The 18,981-nt window shown below is 41.9% G+C and overlaps 1 protein-coding gene and 1 long non-coding RNA gene across 9 annotated transcripts in view; both read right to left on the bottom strand.

The window, feature by feature from the left end:
• ERICH2 (glutamate rich 2) overlaps nucleotides 1-3,461 on the bottom strand; it is a 30,432-nt gene extending 26,971 nt beyond the window's left edge. For 7 of the 8 annotated variants that reach the window (XM_033423555.2, XM_033423550.2, XM_033423554.2 and 4 more), the window contains exon 1: nucleotides 3,153-3,460. The gene's annotated coding sequence lies outside the window, so the exon portion shown is untranslated. Of the gene's footprint in view, nucleotides 1-3,152 lie in introns of all 8 variants that reach the window. The other variant, XM_033423549.2, reaches the window with a different exon arrangement.
• A 1,731-nt stretch (nucleotides 3,462-5,192) lies between these two features.
• On the bottom strand, nucleotides 5,193-18,778 carry LOC125965001 (uncharacterized). The gene is made up of 3 exons (XR_007478418.1): nucleotides 17,139-18,778; nucleotides 6,306-6,390; nucleotides 5,193-5,502 (listed from the first exon to the last, which is right to left on the bottom strand). It is a non-coding gene; the product is annotated as an uncharacterized LOC125965001 (long non-coding RNA).
• Nucleotides 18,779-18,981: the final 203 nt, after the last annotated feature.

The following is an 18,981-nucleotide window of genomic DNA, read 5'->3' as shown; positions in this document are numbered from 1 at the left end:
CTCACAGAATCCATGAGTTGAATACCCAAGCTGCGTGGAAGTCAGGACACAGTGGCTACAGCTGTGTTCAAGGAGAGGGTGGGGCTTAGGTGGGGACAGGGCTTAGGTGGGGGCTTTCCCTTGTTCACCTCCGCTTCTCCCCACCTGGGTCTCATTCTTCTCTCTCATTGCAGACAGATTTTTCCATAAGTAATGCAAAACATGGCTCCCAGCAATTCTTAAGTTTTATGTGATAGGGTTCTAGCTTTTAAGGAAAAATTGCCTCTCTCAAAAACCAAAACCCCAGGGAAGAGGGGTTAGTTAGTTCAGCTAGTTTTTTTGGCTACAAAGAACAGATAAATTCAAGCCATTAAAAAAAAAACAAAAAACTCTAGTACCTAATCCACTCCATGTCACACAAACTGGTGCTCAATAAATATCTGTTAAATGAATGGAACAGGAAGGAAGGCAACAAGAAAGCAAAGGGAAAAGTACACATTAAACTAGAGTTTTGCTGTCCAACATGGTAGCCACACACCATGTGTGGCAATTGAGCACCTGAAACATGATTAGTTCAATTTGAGATATGCACACCAGATTACAAAGACTTGGTACCAAAAAAAGAATGTAAAACATCTCATATCCCTACTCTTCAGGTAAGTGTTCACTAACCAGCACCCAATAGGGCCAAATAGGTTTTATTTGGATTCTATAAAGCTTCAGAAAACTGATTTATAAAATGAGTTACCAATATTTAAAATTCAGATTTCACAAAATTCTCATTTTAGGTTTCTCTTATAACACTGAAAGATATATTGTTTCATCCCACATGTGCAATTATTTTATCCTTTTGTGCTATTTGTTTTTATAAGCTACTTTTTATTCTAATAGGCAAAGAATGATTTAATAAGTAGGCAGCTACATGCTCAGGCCCTGAAATTGTGGTGAGGAGAGACAGAGATGATTACGCACCATCCTCCATCCTAGAGGAGCTTAGTGGGGAAACATAATAGGACAGGCAGAGGGCAATATTTCATTGTATAGTCTCAAATGTGTATAAAATGGTTTCAGTGATCATCTATCAGTTACATTCATAATTAAAAATGACTATCTGTAAATTTTATATATTTCCTTTACAGCAGAATGTAGTGCAAGGAGCTCAGACTCTGGAGTCTGACTGCCTATGTTCAAATCCCAGCAAACTGTGTGATCTTGAGCAAGTTCCTTAATCCCTCTATGATTCACTTTCCTAAAGTGTAAAATGAGAATAAAAATACTGATAGGGACAGAGTGATTAAATAGGGACAGAGTGATTAAATAGTTAATCCCCCAGGGGACTGCAAGTAAAGAAAAAAGTATGCGAGACCCCTGTAAGTTAATGATCAGTCAAGAAGGCAGGTTTGCTTAACAACAAAACCATGCGACAGAAGCCTGAGACAAGCCCCAAGACAATAAAACAATAGTGGAATGAGACCCACATCCTGCCCAGTGACCTCAGTAAGTTAATGATTCTTAGGACACACTCTTCTGCGTGCATAAAAAACAAACATATAAGGAAAAGGTGACATTATACTGAAACTTGAGATGATTTACCATATTTTAGTATATGTTACCACCTTTTTGCTCATTTCCATTGCACCATGAGAGTCTCAGTTTGACCATGCAGGGATAAGAAAACCCCCCCGCCCAACATGGAGGAGGAACTGATGATGGAAGCATAATGTCTACTCAAGAATGAGGAAGAAGAGGGGCTCCCCCTTCCCCACTTTTCCTTTGATTACAAAACTGTAGCTCACTTAGTTCTGGGCACAGCACCCTCTCGCCTGCCCTCCTGTAAGCCTCATGGGCGTCCTGTTCTAATAAATCACTTCTTATCTACCACTTTGCCTCTCGCTAAATTCTTTCTTCATGGAGACAAAGCACCAGAGCTCCTTGGAGCCCCCCCAAACGCCACCTAGTGGTTTCAATACTACCTGCCTTACAGAGTTACTGTGAGGGTTAATATAAATAGCTAATAATAAATAACAGTAGCACCTATCTCCTACTACAATGATAATCACTCCAACTCTTCCTATTACTATTGTTATTATTACCTACAGCCTAGCAAGGACAGTGCGGAAGATGAACTCTGACTAAGGAAGTCCGTTCTAAGTGCATAATTGGGCCTGGCTTGGGCAATGAAGGGGGAGAAAACATTGAAGACTGAGCTCAAATGGTGGTGCTGAATGCGTGTGGTGGTGAGGTAGGAAGCTCTGGAATTCTGGAGTGGTGCAGTGGAATCCTACAAAGGTGTTGGATTCAGCTTGGGTAAACTCTTAACACTTAAAGAGCAGTGTGCTATTGTTTTCCTGAGATTTAAAAAAACAAAACTTCAACTAGAAAAAAAAAATTTAACAAGGTGGACTTGGTGATCATTGTACTTGGTTTTTAGGAGAATAAAACAAATCAAAAGACATTTTCAGTGTCTTTTTCAGATTTATTTTTAAAAAGCAACTTCCAGGGTCTCTTGGGGGTCATAACAGATTCCTCCAATTCACCTATGCCCTCTGGGAAGTCAGACGATAAATTTATAGTGATGCTATGTGTTAACTAAAATGCTATAGGGGCACTGTGTAGAGTAGTTTGAGTAGTCAAAAGACCCCAGGATCTTGATTTTAGAAATCTCAAGTCAATTTCGTTATCTCACAGAAGGCTGAGACTAGACCTTAGAAGTGATCCGCTGTCCAAGCCCCTCATTTTACAGAAGATAAAAACAAGGCCCGGGGAGGTTAAATGATTTGTTCAAATTCCACAGAAATTTTTTATGGCAAGTCGACTAGGGAGTAATGACGTGTTAACTACAGCCAGCTGAGTGCTCGCTCCTATTGGCCATTAAGAAGTTTCAAAAAAAAAAGTAAGAAAAGAAAAGGGGGGTGGTGGTGCCTGCGGACAGAGGGAAGTAGCCGGAAGCCCTTGGATGGAAGAACGTGGCTATTTTCATTGTTTTTTTTGGGGGGGGGTGGAGGAGTTGGCGCGTGCGACTCGGCAGCTCAGAGAATGGTGGTGTAGACACGTCTGTCAAAACTGCCCAGTTATCACACCCACCCAGACACAAATATCCCTTTCTCAGTGCCCGACTGTAGCCAGAGGAGGAAGCCAATTACGAGCTGCACCTCCGGCCGCGCGGAACCTACCTCCTCGCGCGCTGCCTCGGCTGCGTTGGGGCGCCAGAGCCTGAACCTGGAGTAGGCAGAGAAGTTTGCGAGCTCAGGCGCCGGGCTTGGGGGAGTCCGAGGTGAGGACTGGGTCAGGCTGCTCTCCTGGATGATGAGGGCGACCGTGGTCGAATAAGCGCCTGTTACTCGCCTGTGGCCCTCTCACGCCGACCAGCTTTGAAGGGTTGACACAGAAAGCTAGCCCAGCTCCTGGTCGGCTTGGTGTTGGGAGCTAGGAGCCATAGACGCCGCGTCGCCATGGAGACGAGACTGCGCGCGCCGGGAGACTAGGAAGCTGCGTAGGGGCGAGGGGGAAGGGGCGGGGCGAGCCTGGGGTAGGGTTGAGGGGGCGGGGCGGGGCGGGGCGGGGGCGGAGCATGATCCGGGAGTCTAGGAAGGTACGCCCCCAGTGACCCGTGGCCAGTAGAGGTCGGCGGTTGGGTTCCTACCGTGCAGAGAATTGACTGCATGCACCGTCGGACACACTCACTTGAGAGTCCGCATGTGCACCAGTTACTCTGAAAAGGGCAGAATGGAGGGGGATTGGAATTTCGTTGTCCATACCTGATCTTATTCATGGCGGGGAGACGGGAAAAGGCAGGGCGGATTCGTTGGTGTTTTAAACCTAACCTATGGAGTAAAAGATGTCTTGAGTTGGGAGAGAGGGTTGTCCGTGGATGTGGATGAACCCTGCAGGACTTGTTCCCCCAACCTTAGGTCGCTCTGAAAAGATTATGGGTTTCCTGGAGGGCTCTGGACGTGTTTCCCCACAGATCAGATTCAAATGATTAGAACCAGGGACCCTCCCCTCCCACTAGCGGGGGATATGAAATTGACATTGGCCAATGGAAGGTTTTACTGCTTAAATAAGTGGTTTGGTCACAGAAGAGGGTGGAGAGCATTTCTATTAGAAAATTCTAATTGTCCCTCAAGCTTGGCTTCTAGAAAGGAATTGGTTTTCTCCACTTTGGATGCAGGGAGTCACCAGGGTCGATTTGTTGCTAGGCACCGTGCTTTGAAGGAAGCCCACTTTCTGGAATCAAATCTGGATGCGAATTTCACTAAATAGCTATATGAGGTATAATCGCTCTTTAACCTCTTAGGTGCCCTCTGGGAATATGAACTTTGGTAGATGGTTGTCAGACTCAAATGACATAAAGTATATAAAGTTCTGACATATAGAGATGCTTAAAAAATGGTGAATTTTATAATTATATTTTAATAAAATGGAACCAGGTGGACCATTTCAGGAACCAAGGGTATACGGAGATTCTGTTATTTTAAAATTCTCCTGGGATTTCCCTGGTGGCACAGTGGTTAAAGAATCTGCCTGCCAGGGCAGGGGACACGGGTTTGATCCCTGGTCCGGCAACGGAGCAACTGGGCCCCTGCGCCAAAACTGCTGAGCCCGCACACCTACAGCCGGAGCTCCGCAACAAGAGAAGCCACCGCAATGAGAGGCCCGTGCACCGCAACAAAGAGTAGCCCCCTCTTGCGGCAACTAGAGAAAGCCTGAGCGCAGCAGCGAAGACCCAACGCAGCCAAAAATAAATAAATTAAAAAAAAATTCTCTTAATCATCTGTTCCCATTCACTCTAAATCTCCTTGGAGCCCTGGATGGTAGGAAAGAGGCAAAGGGAAAAAGCCAGAATGGAAGTTTCAGCATGGATGTTTTTTTAGAGCGCTCAGTGAAATCCTTGACAAATACATCCCTAGCTTGATAAGGACATAGCAAACTACTACCTCCTCTGTTATAGGAACACCCTTATATCTTAAGTTTGACTGAAGACTTTTTGTTCAATAAAGGCCAAGGAAAATTCATTATATTTCTTGATCAATACCTTTTAAAACATTCGTTTTGATGAATTTGCTTACTGTTGATAAATGGGTAATGTCTGACAATTCCCATTGTCCTGCTCCAAGGAAATGTAAGAAACCCCAAATCTAACTGATTAAACTTCCTCTTCACCCCTCTTTCCTGCAACAGAAGAGCTCAAGCCCATTTGTAGAATGTAGTGATTTCATTATTTATTTATTTATTTATTTTTGGCTGCATTGGGTCTTCGTTGCTGTGCGTGGGCTTTCTCTAGTTGCGGTGAGCAGGGTCTACTCTTCGTTGTGGTATGCGGGCTTCTCATTGCGGTGGCTTCTCTTGTTGCGGAGCATGGGCTCTAGAGCACAGGCTCAGTAGTTGTGGTGCACGGGCTTAGTTGCTCCGCGGCATGTGGGATCTTCCTGGACCAGGGCTCGAACCCGTGTCCCCTGCATTGGAAGGCGAATTCTTAACCACTGCGCCACCAGGGAAGCCCTCATTATTTATTTATTGTTCCTGAAAGAAGGGACAAAAATGGTTTAATGACCTTGGAGAATAAAAATATTTTCTCCACATGGAGAAGTGGTTAAAGAGATATGGTTTCCATTTTGGGCCAGGGTCTTCAAGTGCAAAGTGGGGATGATAAGACTACTTGCTCAGAACATGAACTGAGAGAAAATAAGCCCCTGACACAGAGCCTGGCACATGACAATTGATCAATAATGCTTAGCTATTATGATTACTTTTACTATAATATTATGTATGTGAATAAAAGTCTCTGCATCCAGGGTAGCTGTCAGGATTAAACATCATTAGGTAAAGTGCCTGGCCCAGGGCCTATTTAAACTCATGTTGGTTATTTTATTTCTCTCTGATGAAAAAACATTATTCTTTTGTTTTTTTAAAAATTTTGTATATACATGAGATGATGTTCACTAACTTATTGTGGTAATCATTTCATGATGTATGTAAGTCAAATCATTATGCTGTACACCTTAAACTTATACAGTGCTGTATGTCAGTTATATCTCAATAAAACTGGAAGATTAAAAAAAAATTATGAGAGAAGGGGAGATGTCCCTGCCCCTCAATATTCTGTGGTTAATGTCACCACTGGTGTATAATTTCTATCAGTTGTGGGCTTCTATGTCACTGTTCCTCAAACACTGAGTGACTTTGGCCACTTCTGGGGCCCTAGACCTTTGGATGCTTTGGAGCTTTACACCTGTAGGCAGAGGACTAAGCAATGTGGACATAAGTGGTGTATTTTATAGTGAATAAAAGGATGGCAAGCTTAAAAAAAGAAAGAATTTACCTACCTCTGTAACTTTTGTACAGAAGTTATTTTTGGTGTTATACTCAAACGTAGAGCACAACTTAGCTCTGGCTGGTGCATTCAGGCCGCTGAATAAATTACGAAAGTATGTATCTAGTGAGAGTTTATTCTAACAAAGTGAAGGGGAAGAGCCAAACACACTTATAAAAATGTTGAATCACCCCACGACAACTATCTTAAACTCACAATTTTTAATGGTTAATTTTTTTGTTTTGTTTTGTTTTTTTGTTTTTGCGGTACACGGGCCTCTCACTGTTGTGGCCTCTCCCTTTGCGGGGCACAGGCTCCGGACGCGCAGGCTCAGTGGTCATGGCTCACGGGCCTAGCTGTTCCGCGGCATGTGGGATCTTCCCAGACAGGGGCACGAACCCGTGTCCCCTGCATCGGCAGGCAGACTCTCAACCACTGCGCCACCAGGGAAGCCCAATGGTTAATTTTTTTTTATCACAGACCTAATTGTTAGCAGAGCATCATAAAAAATGTTTAACATTTAGTGTTTTTCTGATTATAAAAGTAGTACATGCTCATGACAGACAGCTTGCAAGATGAAGAGAAACAAAGAAAACAATAAAAACCACCTTAGTCAATAATTTTATTTTTCCTTCTAGTCTTTTTGTGTGCATGTGTATATTTACTTTATAAAACTTGTATTAGATAGCGTACACGTTGTTAGCATCCCTCTTTGCTTAACATTCTCTCCAATGTCTTAATACGTCCCCAATGTCTTTAATAAGTTTTCAAAAACATTTTTAGTGGCTATACATTATATAGTATGTATAAACCACAATTTATCCATAATTTATTCAACCAGTCTCCAATTCGGAAATTTCTGACTCCTCTCCGGTATTTCCTTCTTTCAAGAATATTTATTGAGTGCTTATTTTATATTAGACACTACGCTAGGCATAAGATTTAAGTGGTGAACAGTAACTATAAAAATAAGGTTTTGGGGCTTCCCTGGTGGCACAGTGGTTGAGAATCCGCCTGCCGTTGCAGGGGACACGGGTTCGTGCCCCGGTCCGGGAAGATCCCACATGCCGCGGAGCAGCTGGGCCAGAGCCTGTGCTCCGCAACGGGAGAGGCCACAACAGTCAGAGGCCCATGTACCGCAAAAAAAAAAAAAAAAAAAAAAGGTTTTGATGACATCTTTGTAAATAAATCTTTAATGGCATCTTTCATTCTTGGACTGAATTCCTAGGATTATGAAAACATAACTTCAAAAAGCAAGTTTCCAGCTTCAAAGGCAAACTTAAGGAATAAAATTCTGAACTGTAAAATATTAACTTTTTGGAAAATTACCAACAACAGAATTAATATTTATTTTGTGCAAAGTGTGAACTTACCCAGAAGATGCTTTCTCGTTAGTGTCTGTGAAACATCAAGGGTATTTGAAGTGTATTGACTTTGGCTTTTCCCTCTAATTCTTTGCAGGATTTGCAGGTTTTCTCAATAGTGTGAGATCGTTTGAAGTATATGTAAATTGCCCTGCTTCCTCCTCTCACAGTTAAAATGTTAACTATTTCCAGCTTTCCTCTTGTAAACATAAGGCTTTTCTACATTTCTTTCATTTACCTTCCTGTGTGAAACATTTTGTATCTTTACACTTTTTAACCTAAAGGCAGACTTCTTTTTTCTAAACCCAAGTTATAACATATACATTCTTATAAGACACTAGATTTAACATATTCTGTAGTTAATTTTGGCCAAGAAACATCATGTAAGTTAACCAATGCATTTAGGGAATTTCATAGTAGAGGTTATTAAAGGTAATAATCCCCCCCAAACACACACACACACACACACACACACACACACACACACACACATCCTACTATTCTTTGACGACTAAATGTTCATATATAAGGTTGAACCCTATGAAATTGCCATTTGTGAATGAAAAATGGTCAACCAACTTCATATGGTTCTGTCTATATAAATATTTCATTAACTAGTTTATAATTTTTCTGCTTTCTCCAAATAGTTAACTTCCTGATTACCATACTAAGGATACTAAGGATATCCTTTATTATTGTACAAGATTATGTTTGCTTTGACTTTCATAAATGTTGGAATCTAGTCAGGAGAGTACCATAAAATGTTTGTTAATTATTGCAGAGACAGTAGAGGGAGCCTGGAGCCAAAACGTTGTTATTTTAAGTCTTGTGTAAATGATAACTGTCTTCCAATTCTTGATGTGTGGATGAATTTAAATATTAGGATATATGTGAAATAGCAATCTTTTTCTTTTTTAAAGGTTAGTTGTACTTAATCATTTCAATAAGATGGGAAGGGGAAGGTTGGCCACCAGTTCAGGCTAGACCCCATCAGAGTTCACAGTGGAACCAACCTGAACCCCACTGTTCTCTGCTCTTCTCTGAGTCATGCTGAAGACAGCACGTGGCCACACTGACAAATTTGTGCTCCACAGATTTCCCTCTTTCAACCCATAAGGTGGATCACCCCATTTCCATGGGCATTATGTCCTGATTCTTCTTCGTCTTTTTTTTTTTTTTTTTCAGTTTAGCCACGCAGCGAGGCATGCGGAATCTTAGTTCCCAGGCCAGGGATGGAACCCGTGCCCGCTGCAGTGGAAACACGGAGAAACACGGAGTACTAACAACTGGACCGGCAGGGAAGTCCCTCCTGATTCTTCTTTATTCCATCAGAACTTCGAAATATGTTATTACCTCCAATTGTGTGTCTTAATTTAAGGTGATTGTAGTTTAGTTGATTGTTTCCTCCAGACATATAAGGAGGCACTTTGATCCTGTCTTCAACTCACATCCTTCTGGGAAGGTTTGTAATAAATGACCAATCCTTTCACAGAGTGGGAAACTTCATTAGCCTTAATTAACGACATTGTCTCTTGCTGACCTGTCCTTGACCATCTTTATCCTCAGTCCAATCTTTTGTTAATTCCACACCCTACCCTGCTGTTACAGAAAGGTCCCCAAGGCAGTTGGTGGTGACACCACTCTTCTTCACTGTGGGTAGTCTACAGAGGGCTCCAAGTCCCTGAGGTAACATGAGTCCCTAAATCTAGAGGTAAGATGAAGTCCCGCTCTACTGTAAAAACCTTACAGGAATCCACAGAATTTAGATAGAACCAATTTGCTGTGGCAGGGTTTCCTAACTGGTGTTAAGGGGAAATTCTTTCGATGTGTTAATAACAACCAGAGAAAAAAGTATTCTCCAGGAAAACAGTTTGTTTACCAGGGTGGGGATTTTTGTTTTTTTGGTTTGTTTTTATTTTTGTTTTCCTTAATGTAGGGAGTCTCAGAGGAAGACTTTGTCAGTCTAATATACTTTGTCAGTCTCTCAGAGGGAGATTTCAAATGTATAGCCTTTCTCAAATTTGTTTTACTAGGAAATTTCACTTCTTTTCTTAGCGTCATTTGGGAATTCTTAGAATACTAGATACTTCCTTTGTGATTTGGAAGATAGCTCCAAGTGAGAAAAATGCCCTGTCTCTCCCCAACTCAATCAGGAGTCAGCTAACCTAAAATTCTAATGGAAAAAGCAAACAAATCTGGGAATTTTATAAGAGGAAGGGTGATATTGTAAAAACTAAGTACAAGTAGAAGAATTGTTCATGAAAGCTGGAAAAGTGCATGTTGGAAAAAATATCCCGTTAGAGTGTAACCCTCTTTTTTTTTTAACTACTTCTTTCCTCTCAATTAATAAACAAGCTTAAGTCAAATAGCCTTAAAACAAACTAAAATAAATAAAAACCAAGACACTTGGCCCTTGGAAGTTCCCTATTTCCCTCTCCTCTCTGTGCGAGTCTCCTTACCCATCGGCGTCCATCTTCTAATTTTCAGTCACTGCCCAGCATTGCCGAAACTGCTCTGGTAAACAGTGCCAGCTTCAATGGGCGGGGACCTTCTGGTTCCTGCCTTACTGGAACAGAGGCTGCATTTGACACAGTTACTTCTCACTACTTTCTGAAACTCTAATCTTTTAGCTTTCATACACATCTTTCTCTCAGTTCTCCTAATTCATGGGCTTCTTTGTAGTGTTTCCTGCCAGTGTGGACCCTCTAAAAACCTTGGTGCGCCCCAAGATCCCACGCCACATCATCTCCCTGGGGATTCAGCCACACTAATGGCTCTATCACCTACGTGCTGACTAGCCTTAAACTTTCCACTGGGGGCTTCCCTGGTGGCACATTGGTTAAGAATCCGCCTGCCAATGCAGGGGACATGGGTTCGAACCCTGGTCCAGGAAGATCCCACATGCTGAGGAGCAACTAAGCCCGTGTGCACCACAACTACTGAGCCTGAGCTCTAGAGCCTCCGAGCCACAACTACTGAGCCTGCATGCCACAGCTACTGAAGCCCTTGCGCCTAGAACCCGTGCTCCGCAACAAGAGAAGCCACCACATGAGAAGCCCACGCACCGCAACGAAGAGTAGCCCCTGCTCGCTGCAACTAGAGAAAGTCTGCGCGCAGCAAGGAACACCCAACGCAGCCAAAAAAAAAAAAAAAAAAAAGAATCAACTCAAAGGCTACTTTAAATAAAAAACAAACAAAAACTTTCCACTGGGCTTCAGGCTCATATAATCTAACTATGTGCTGGACAGACGCACTTAAATATCCCATTGGCATCTCAAACTCTGTCTAAACCTGAACTTATTAATTTTCCCTCTGCCCTAAATGTCAGAGTCACCATGACATCCCTGTCATTAAATCCATCAGGAATTTTTCATTTCATCTTATTTGACCTTTCAGCCATATTTGACACTGTTAATACTCCCTTATTCACAAAACACCTCTTGGTTTCTGTGGGTCTATTCCTTGTTGCTGTGACACTATACCTTCCTGATTTTCATCCTATCTCTCTAGCTACCACTTTTTTTTCTTTGGGCCAGGTTTTGTTTCTCTACCTGAAATTTAAATATTAGAATTTCTTGACTCTCTCCTGGGCTCCTGCATCAGTGAGTGATCTATTGCTGCATAACCTCAAAATTTTGTGGCGTAAACCTAGCAGATATTTTATTTGTTCATGATTCTGTGGGTCAGCAAATTGGGTCTGGCTTGGCTGAGGGGTTCTGCTGCTCTTGCCTGTGGTCACTCAGGCAGCAAAAGTCATCTAATAGCAAATTGAGGCCTGGCTGATCGAACATGAACTTATGAACATGCGCGGTGGTTAGCGACGGCTGCTGGCTGAACCTCCCTCTCATTGTCACTTATGCTTAAGAAGGCTCATCTAGGCTTCTTAACGTGGCAGGCTCAAGGGCAAGAGTGGAAGCTGAAGGCATCTTGATATCTAGGGTCTGAGTCCCCCAACATTACTTTCCCTGTTTTCTGTTGGTCCAAGCAAGTCACAACACTGGTCCAGCTTTAAGAGATCTGGAGAAATAAAGTCTACCTCTTCATAGGATGCAAAATCATGTTGTAAAGAGTCATGCAAACCAGGATGAGAGGAATGTGTGGGCTTTTTTTTACACTATACTACAACCCCCTTCTTACTGTGCATTACAATCTTACTCTGTATTCATTTCCTAACAGAGCTCATACATTCATCTGGCTCATTACCCATGGATAACACCATCAACAACTCGCTAATATATGTGTCCTTCCAGACCTTACCTCTGAACGTGTATAGCATGTTCATCCTTAACCTCTTCACTTGGATATAACAATAATACTTCAAGCTCATTAGCTCTAAAAATATAGTAATGATCTTCCTCCAGAAATGTTGTCCTACTTCAGTGTTTACTATCTTAGTGAGTATAACCATCAGCAAGAAGCCTGGACAAATAACTCTTTTTTTTTTTTTTTTTTTTTTTGCGGTACGGGGGCCTCTCACTGTTGTGTCCTCTCCCGTTGCGGAGCACAGGCTCCGGACGCGCAGGCTCAGCGGCCATGGCTTACGGGCCCAGCTGCTCCGTGGCATGTGGGATCTTCCCGGACCAGGGCGCAAACCTGTGTCCCCTGCATGGGCAGGCGGACTGTCAACCACTGCGCCACCAGGGAAGCCCCAAATACCTCTTTTTTATTTCCCATTTCTAGTCCATAACTGAGTTAAGTCATGTCATCGTGAATAATTCTCCACGCCATGTGCTTTTCTCTATGTCTACTTCTACCACTTTAGACCAAACTACCAGCACCCCTTACTTGAATTACTGCAACATTCTCCTAAGGTCACTATAACTACTCTTATCTCCTCCACCAAATCCATTCTCCAAGAGCCGGAGTGATCTTTTAAAATGTGATTTGAGAACGTTTTGCTCAAGATGACAAACTACACACATATTTATCACCTCTTCCTGCCAACACCTTTATAAAGATCATATAAAAATAGAAAACGTCTAAATCCACAACAAAGAGAATGGGGGTAGACAGACTGGTCTTAGAGAGTATGATGAGGCAGGAGCTGAAGTCTATTGAAGAATGTACTAGATTCTGCTACAGAATCTAGTAGTGCATTGTGATTACATTTTCTTTCTTGAACAGTCTTTTTATTTTTGTCTTTCTTTCTGTTTTTTTTTCCTTTCTGTTGTTCATTGTCTGCCTGTATCATATCTTTAAATTCTCAAAACTACATGCTTGGTTAAATCCACATCCCTGGTTAAATCCAGTTCTCTACCTTCTTCCTCTCTGTATCAGCTCAACCGACTGTGGCTAATGGAAAACACATGACTAGTTTCACTTTAAATTCATTATGGTTAACCACAAGGGGGTGGTCAATGCTGCCCTACCATCATGCCACATGCCACATGTCCATCTGCTCTCCCTCTCCTGCACCAGTGGTCTTCAAACTGTGGTTGCTTTCAAGAAGAGAATAGTTAAGGGAATGGGCTCCTGGATGCTCAACATCTGTCTGGACTCTTTCCTAAAAAGTTTCTGCTTCTCCTCTCACATTACAAAATAAAGGCATACCTCTCAACCACCTTAAACCTCAGAGGTGGCCCCCATGCTGTACATGCCTCCTGGGCCAAGCCAAAGGGCAGTTATTTTTCATGATGGAGCAAGTTGTCATAAACATGTTGGATTGTCTGTCTTCCTCTGTTCTAAGTATATTTCAGTTAAAGGGAAACCAGCATTAGAAATAGGGTATTTTGGCCCACACTGATATGTTTTCAGTGTAATATATCATTGAGTGGAGTGGTGGAAGTGATGACAGGTTTTGTTGAAAGACCTAGTCTCCTCCACCCCTGGGACTATTGTCAAGATCCTAGAGCATTCTTGGGGGGAGTTCAGGAGAACAAAGAGGATTGGTGAAAAATACTGAATGCTAAAAATGGCTTTTAAGATGTATTTAGTATTGGCAAATCTTTTTAGCTATTCTTAGTATTCATCCTTAGGGCCATGCCATTAGCTAGAAAGAATTTGAACAGCAAATCAGTGTAAGTTAATAACACTGATTCTTTACAGTGTAACTGGAATGATTTCTGGGACTACTAATTTTTAGTAGATGCATTAGATAAAAGCTACAGATAAAACTTTTATGTGATTTCCTCCAGATTGGGTGTATATTATTAAATAATGTAGTTAGTACCTATTTTATTAAATCATATCGTGAAGTATTTATTTCAATTACAGTTAATCCTCATCTTCTAAAGTGTTAAATATTGTCTACCTCCTATTAAAATAATGGTTGCTAGATTCAAATTTTTTTTTTCCTAGCTGGCTATACATTTCAATTTTGTTAAACAAATAGAAAAATCTAATTATGATGTCTAATTAAATGAATGGAGTTGTTTCTAATTTTTATTTGAAATTTTAATTAAATTATTCTCAAAAACAGAATGTTAGAGATCAATATATGCACATAAATATAAATGCTATTATTTAAATAAACAATAACAAGATAGTTAGCAATGACAATTAGAAGTGATTAATAGTAGGAATAATTAAACAAATATATGTAGAAAAATATAACAATATTTTAATAGTTCTCCTTTGATATAGCAACTTATTTTATCTTTTAAAAATACTCTATATTGGATATTTAAATTTTGTAGGCTATGTTATTGTATATTCTTAAGATCTATAAACATATTTTAAAAGGAGAATATAAATACAAAGTACTAATTAAACAGATATTATCTGTATTTAATAAAAAATAACAATGACATGTTTTCTTCTGTTTCATGATGTAGTAGGTTATTTTATTTTTTTATTTGTTTATTTATTTTTATAAATTTATTTATTTATTTTTGGCTGTGTTGGGCCTTCGTTGCTGTGCACTGGCTTTTCTCTAGTTGTGGTGAGTGGGGGCTACTCTTCGTTGCGGTGCGCGGGCTTCTCATTGCGGGGGCTTCTCTTGTGGAGCACGGGCTCTAGGCGCGCGGGCTCCAGTAGTTGCGGCACATGGGCTTAGCTGCTCTGTGCCATGTGGTATCTTCCCAGACCAGGGCTCGAACCTGTGTCCCCTGCATTGGCAGGCAGATTCTTAACCACTGCATCACCGGGGAAGTCCTATAGTAGGTTATTCTTAATCTTTCTATTTTCTTTTCCAGTAATATTTCTATGAACTGCCTACCCCCTTTAAGACATCCATTTTTCCTTTTATGTAGTGGTAAAACTGAATACAGTCAAATGTAAATTTTTTTTGACTTGCAGCTCTGCTATTATCAAGTCCATATTATAGAAGTTTATAGACTGAATAGAACTTGCCAAGATTTACATTTGCACTCTCTGCTGAATCTGCAGACAGATAAACTCTAGCTTTTATTTGGACAAGATATCAACAATATTTTGTGTTTTCTACAGTTTTATTAAAATCTTCATAAAAATCAAGAAAATGATTTGAAACTCCATTTTCAAATTAAAATACCTAAGAGTGGGTACACATTTTTTTGTTGCTGTTATTTGACTCATTTCTATATATTGTAGAAAGCATGATCATAGGTAAGATTTGACAGAATGAGTTCTGCACCATAAGGGGCTGTACTGGATTGAACAGTGTCCCCCCAGAAGTCATGTCCACCTGGAACCTGTGAATGTGACCTTATTTGGAAATAGGGTCAAGTTAAAAGGAGGTCATACTGGAATAAGGTGGGCCCTCAATCCAATATGACTGGTGTTCTTGTAAGAAGGAAATTTGCACACGCGCGCACACACACACACACACACACACACACACACACACACACAGGGAACATGGCCACGGGGAGATGGGGGCAGAAACTGGAGTGATGAACCTAGAAGCCAAGGAGTCCCAAGGAGTGCCAGAGCCGCCAGAAACTAGGAGAGAGGCTCAAAACAGATTCTTCCCTAGAACCTCAGAGGCAGCATGGCCCTGCTAACAGCTTGATTTTGGACTTCTAGTCTCCAGAACTGTAAGGATTAATTTTTTGCTTGTTTGTTTTAAACCACCTGGTTTGCACTACATTGCTGTGGCAGCCCTAGCAACTTAATACAGAGGCCGATGTACCTGTTCTCAAATTTCCCCACAGGGCATTTTTAGTTCCAACCTGTGAATCAGTATATGGTACTCTACTCAGTTCCACAGTGCCACAAAGGGAGTGATACAATCATGCGTGTTGGTCGTGTGGTTAGCCCAAATTAATTCTGTGCTCACTATTTTCAACTGAACAGTGGTGTTTCTTTGGGAGACCACAAAACCGTTTGATTAATTTAGAGGTATTTCCCTGTCTAATCCCAGACTTGTGAAATTCATTCTCCGTATGTGTCTTCACAGTCTCCTCCTCTGCCATGTCCAATACAAAATTATTTTCTGCATATTGTACAGCACGCTCAGGTTCAGCTCTTTTCTTCCCTAATCCAGCTGTATGTGTCCTTCCTTCTATCATTAAAACACCCCAGTCTGGGACTTTCCTGGTCGTCCAGTGTTAAGACTCCACAGGGGCACTTCCACCACAGCGGCCCAGGTTCCACCCCTAGTCAGGAACAAGGATCCCAAAGGCTGCACGGAATGGGCAAAATTTAAAAAGCAAAAAGCAAAAACAAACAAAAAAACCCAATCCATTTAGGCTCCTGTTTCAGTGATATCTGGGTCATGCCTGTGATATCACAGTAGTTCCCATCTTCATGATCTGAACTTTCAGAAAACATTGTCACAATATTCACATTAAAAATTAACCTAGGAATAAAGACACAGACCTACTAGAGAATGGACTTGAGGATATGGGGAGGGGGAAGGGTAAGCTGTGACAAAGTGAGAGAGTGGCATGGACATATATACACTACCAAACGTAAAATAGATAGCTAATGGGGAGCAGCCACATAGCACAGGGAGATCAGCTCGGTGCTTTGTGACCACCTAGAGGGGTGAGATAAGGGAGGGTGGGAGGGAGGGAGACGCAAGAGGGAAGAGATATGGGAACATATGTATATGTATAACTGATTCACTTTGTAATAAAGCAGAAACTAACAACAACAAAGAAATTAACCTAGGGCTTCCCTGGTGGCGCAGTGGTTGCGAGTCCGCCTGCCGATGCAGGGGACACGGGTTCGTGCCCCGGTCCGGGAAGATCCCACATGCCGTGCAGCGGCTGGGCCCGTGAGCCATGGCCGCTGAGCCTGCGCGTCCAGAGCCTGTGCTCCGCAACGGGAGAGGCCGCAACAGTGAGAGGCCCGCGTACTGCAAAAAAAAAAATTAACCTAGCACTATCTCTGCAATAGGAGAGTGGCTCCATTTTGATGTTTGACAGCCAAGAGCTTTAGACCTTATCCCTTCATCTCCCCGACAGCCCTATGTCTGGGCAAGCTGCTAAGAAAGCCTGAGCGCTCTCTCCTTTGGTGCTGGCGGAGATTCAAGCCACACAAGTCCCTGCTCGTACTGGGAACCCTCACCCCCCCATCCCCTCACCACAATAAAATCCCCAAGCCAGTATGTCTCCTACCTCAGCTCTCTCAAGGCATTCTGGACCTGCTTGAGAGGCCTGCCCTGCCCTTCTCAGGGACCTCAGTGGTGTAAATATTCAATCTTTCCATAGCCTCTTGGTGTGTGCATCAGTAACAACATCCGGACCCAATTTCGGGGTGGGGATCTATCCTGATTATTCAAGGTGGCCTCTATAATCTTAATTCAAAGCACAACAGTTAATTCATAGGCCAGGTCAGACTTGGACTGTTAACGCCATGATCACACACACTTATGTTGCACACCTAACTCACATCACTGGAAGTGAGGCAACAATGGGTGACCCATTATTGTGAACTGCAAATCGTGGTTGCCAACATCAGTGGTGAGGCGAAAAATCAGTGAGTGATGGTAACGACTGGACAGATAGTTCATGCTGTATCCATTTGACACTAAAAACAGCCCTGCTTTCAGTCCTTATATTTTTGGCCACTGTACGGGTATTGTACTACCCCTACTCCTCAATTCTTCACCCATCACTGAAACCCAGAACTTTTCGCATCCTTGGGAGGGGCTTCCCAGGACACAAGACTTTCAGTGCTAAAACTGGGATTATTACAATGAGAGACCTTAAACAAGCACTGTTTGGTTAACCCCCATTGAATTCCTGACCAACAGAAACCATGAGACATGATAATTAATTCTTGTTTTTTTTAAGCCACTAAGTTTTGTGGTGATTTGTTATGCAGTAATAGAGAACTGAAACAGCAACTCAAACTGCCTAAGTTGGGTCCCTGATCTTTTCCCTTAAACCTGTTCTTCCCAGTCTTCCCTTCTACTTATATGACAGCTCCTTTCTTCCAGTTGCTCAGTTCAAAACCTTTATAGTCATTCTTGGCTCTATTTTTTCCCTCTCACATCCAACTATTCACTAATCATGTTGGTTCTACCTTCCAGATATATCCAGATTCTGACCACTTCTCCTATCCTTCACTGCTACAACCCTACTTCAAGCCACTGTCATCTCTTGCTTAGATTATTTCAGTTATCTCCTAACTAGTTTCCCTGCTTCCTCCCTTGCCCCCTTCAGCCTCTTTCCGACACAATATCCAGAGTGGTCCTGTTAAAATGTACATTAAATTGTGTCACTCTATTGTTCAAAATTCTCTCAAGGTTTCCCATCTCTCCTATAATAAAAGTCAAAGTCCTTGCTATGACTTACACAGTCCTGCACTCTCTGCTCCCCATTACTTCTTTCTTTGTTCCTCTCTAAGTCTCCCTCTTGGTCAGTCTGCTCCAGCCACATGAGCTTCCTTGCTCTTGTTCGAACACAGTAAGCACATTCATGTCTTAGGGCTATTGTACTTTCTGTCCCCTTTGCCTAGAATGCTGTTCCCTTTGCCTAGAATGCTGTTCCCTTTGCCTAGATGGTTGTTTGTTTTGCTGCCTTGTTTTCTGGAGGCTACATTCTCAGTGAGGCCTTCCCTGCTCAGAACACCTAAAATTGCAACCCCCAGCCTGAGTCTTCCTATTCTCCTTCCTTGCTTTACTTTCCTCGCAGTACTTTTCATTATCTGTCATACCATACATTCTATATATTTACCTTGTTAATTGTTTGTCTCCTCCACTGACATGAAAGTTCTGAGAGGGCAAGGATTTGTCTGTTTTGTTCATTGTGTTATCCCTAGAGCCTAGAGAACAGTGCCTGAGACACAGCAAACTCTCAGGAAACTTATTGTTCAAAGAACAGTCATCATAGTATATGCACCGTATATACTATACATAGTATATACATGCATTGATTTTCAAATATAGAATCAGCACTTAGGAAGATAACAGAAGACAATCGTGATTACAGAACAGAATGCAAGTGCTGTCAACCT

This window comes from Orcinus orca, chromosome 7, assembly GCF_937001465.1.
Source record: "Orcinus orca chromosome 7, mOrcOrc1.1, whole genome shotgun sequence".
In the NCBI taxonomy this organism is placed as follows: Eukaryota; Metazoa; Chordata; class Mammalia; order Artiodactyla; family Delphinidae; genus Orcinus; species Orcinus orca.
Note: the sequence above shows the minus strand (reverse complement) of the source record. Positions and strands in the feature narration are given on the sequence as shown.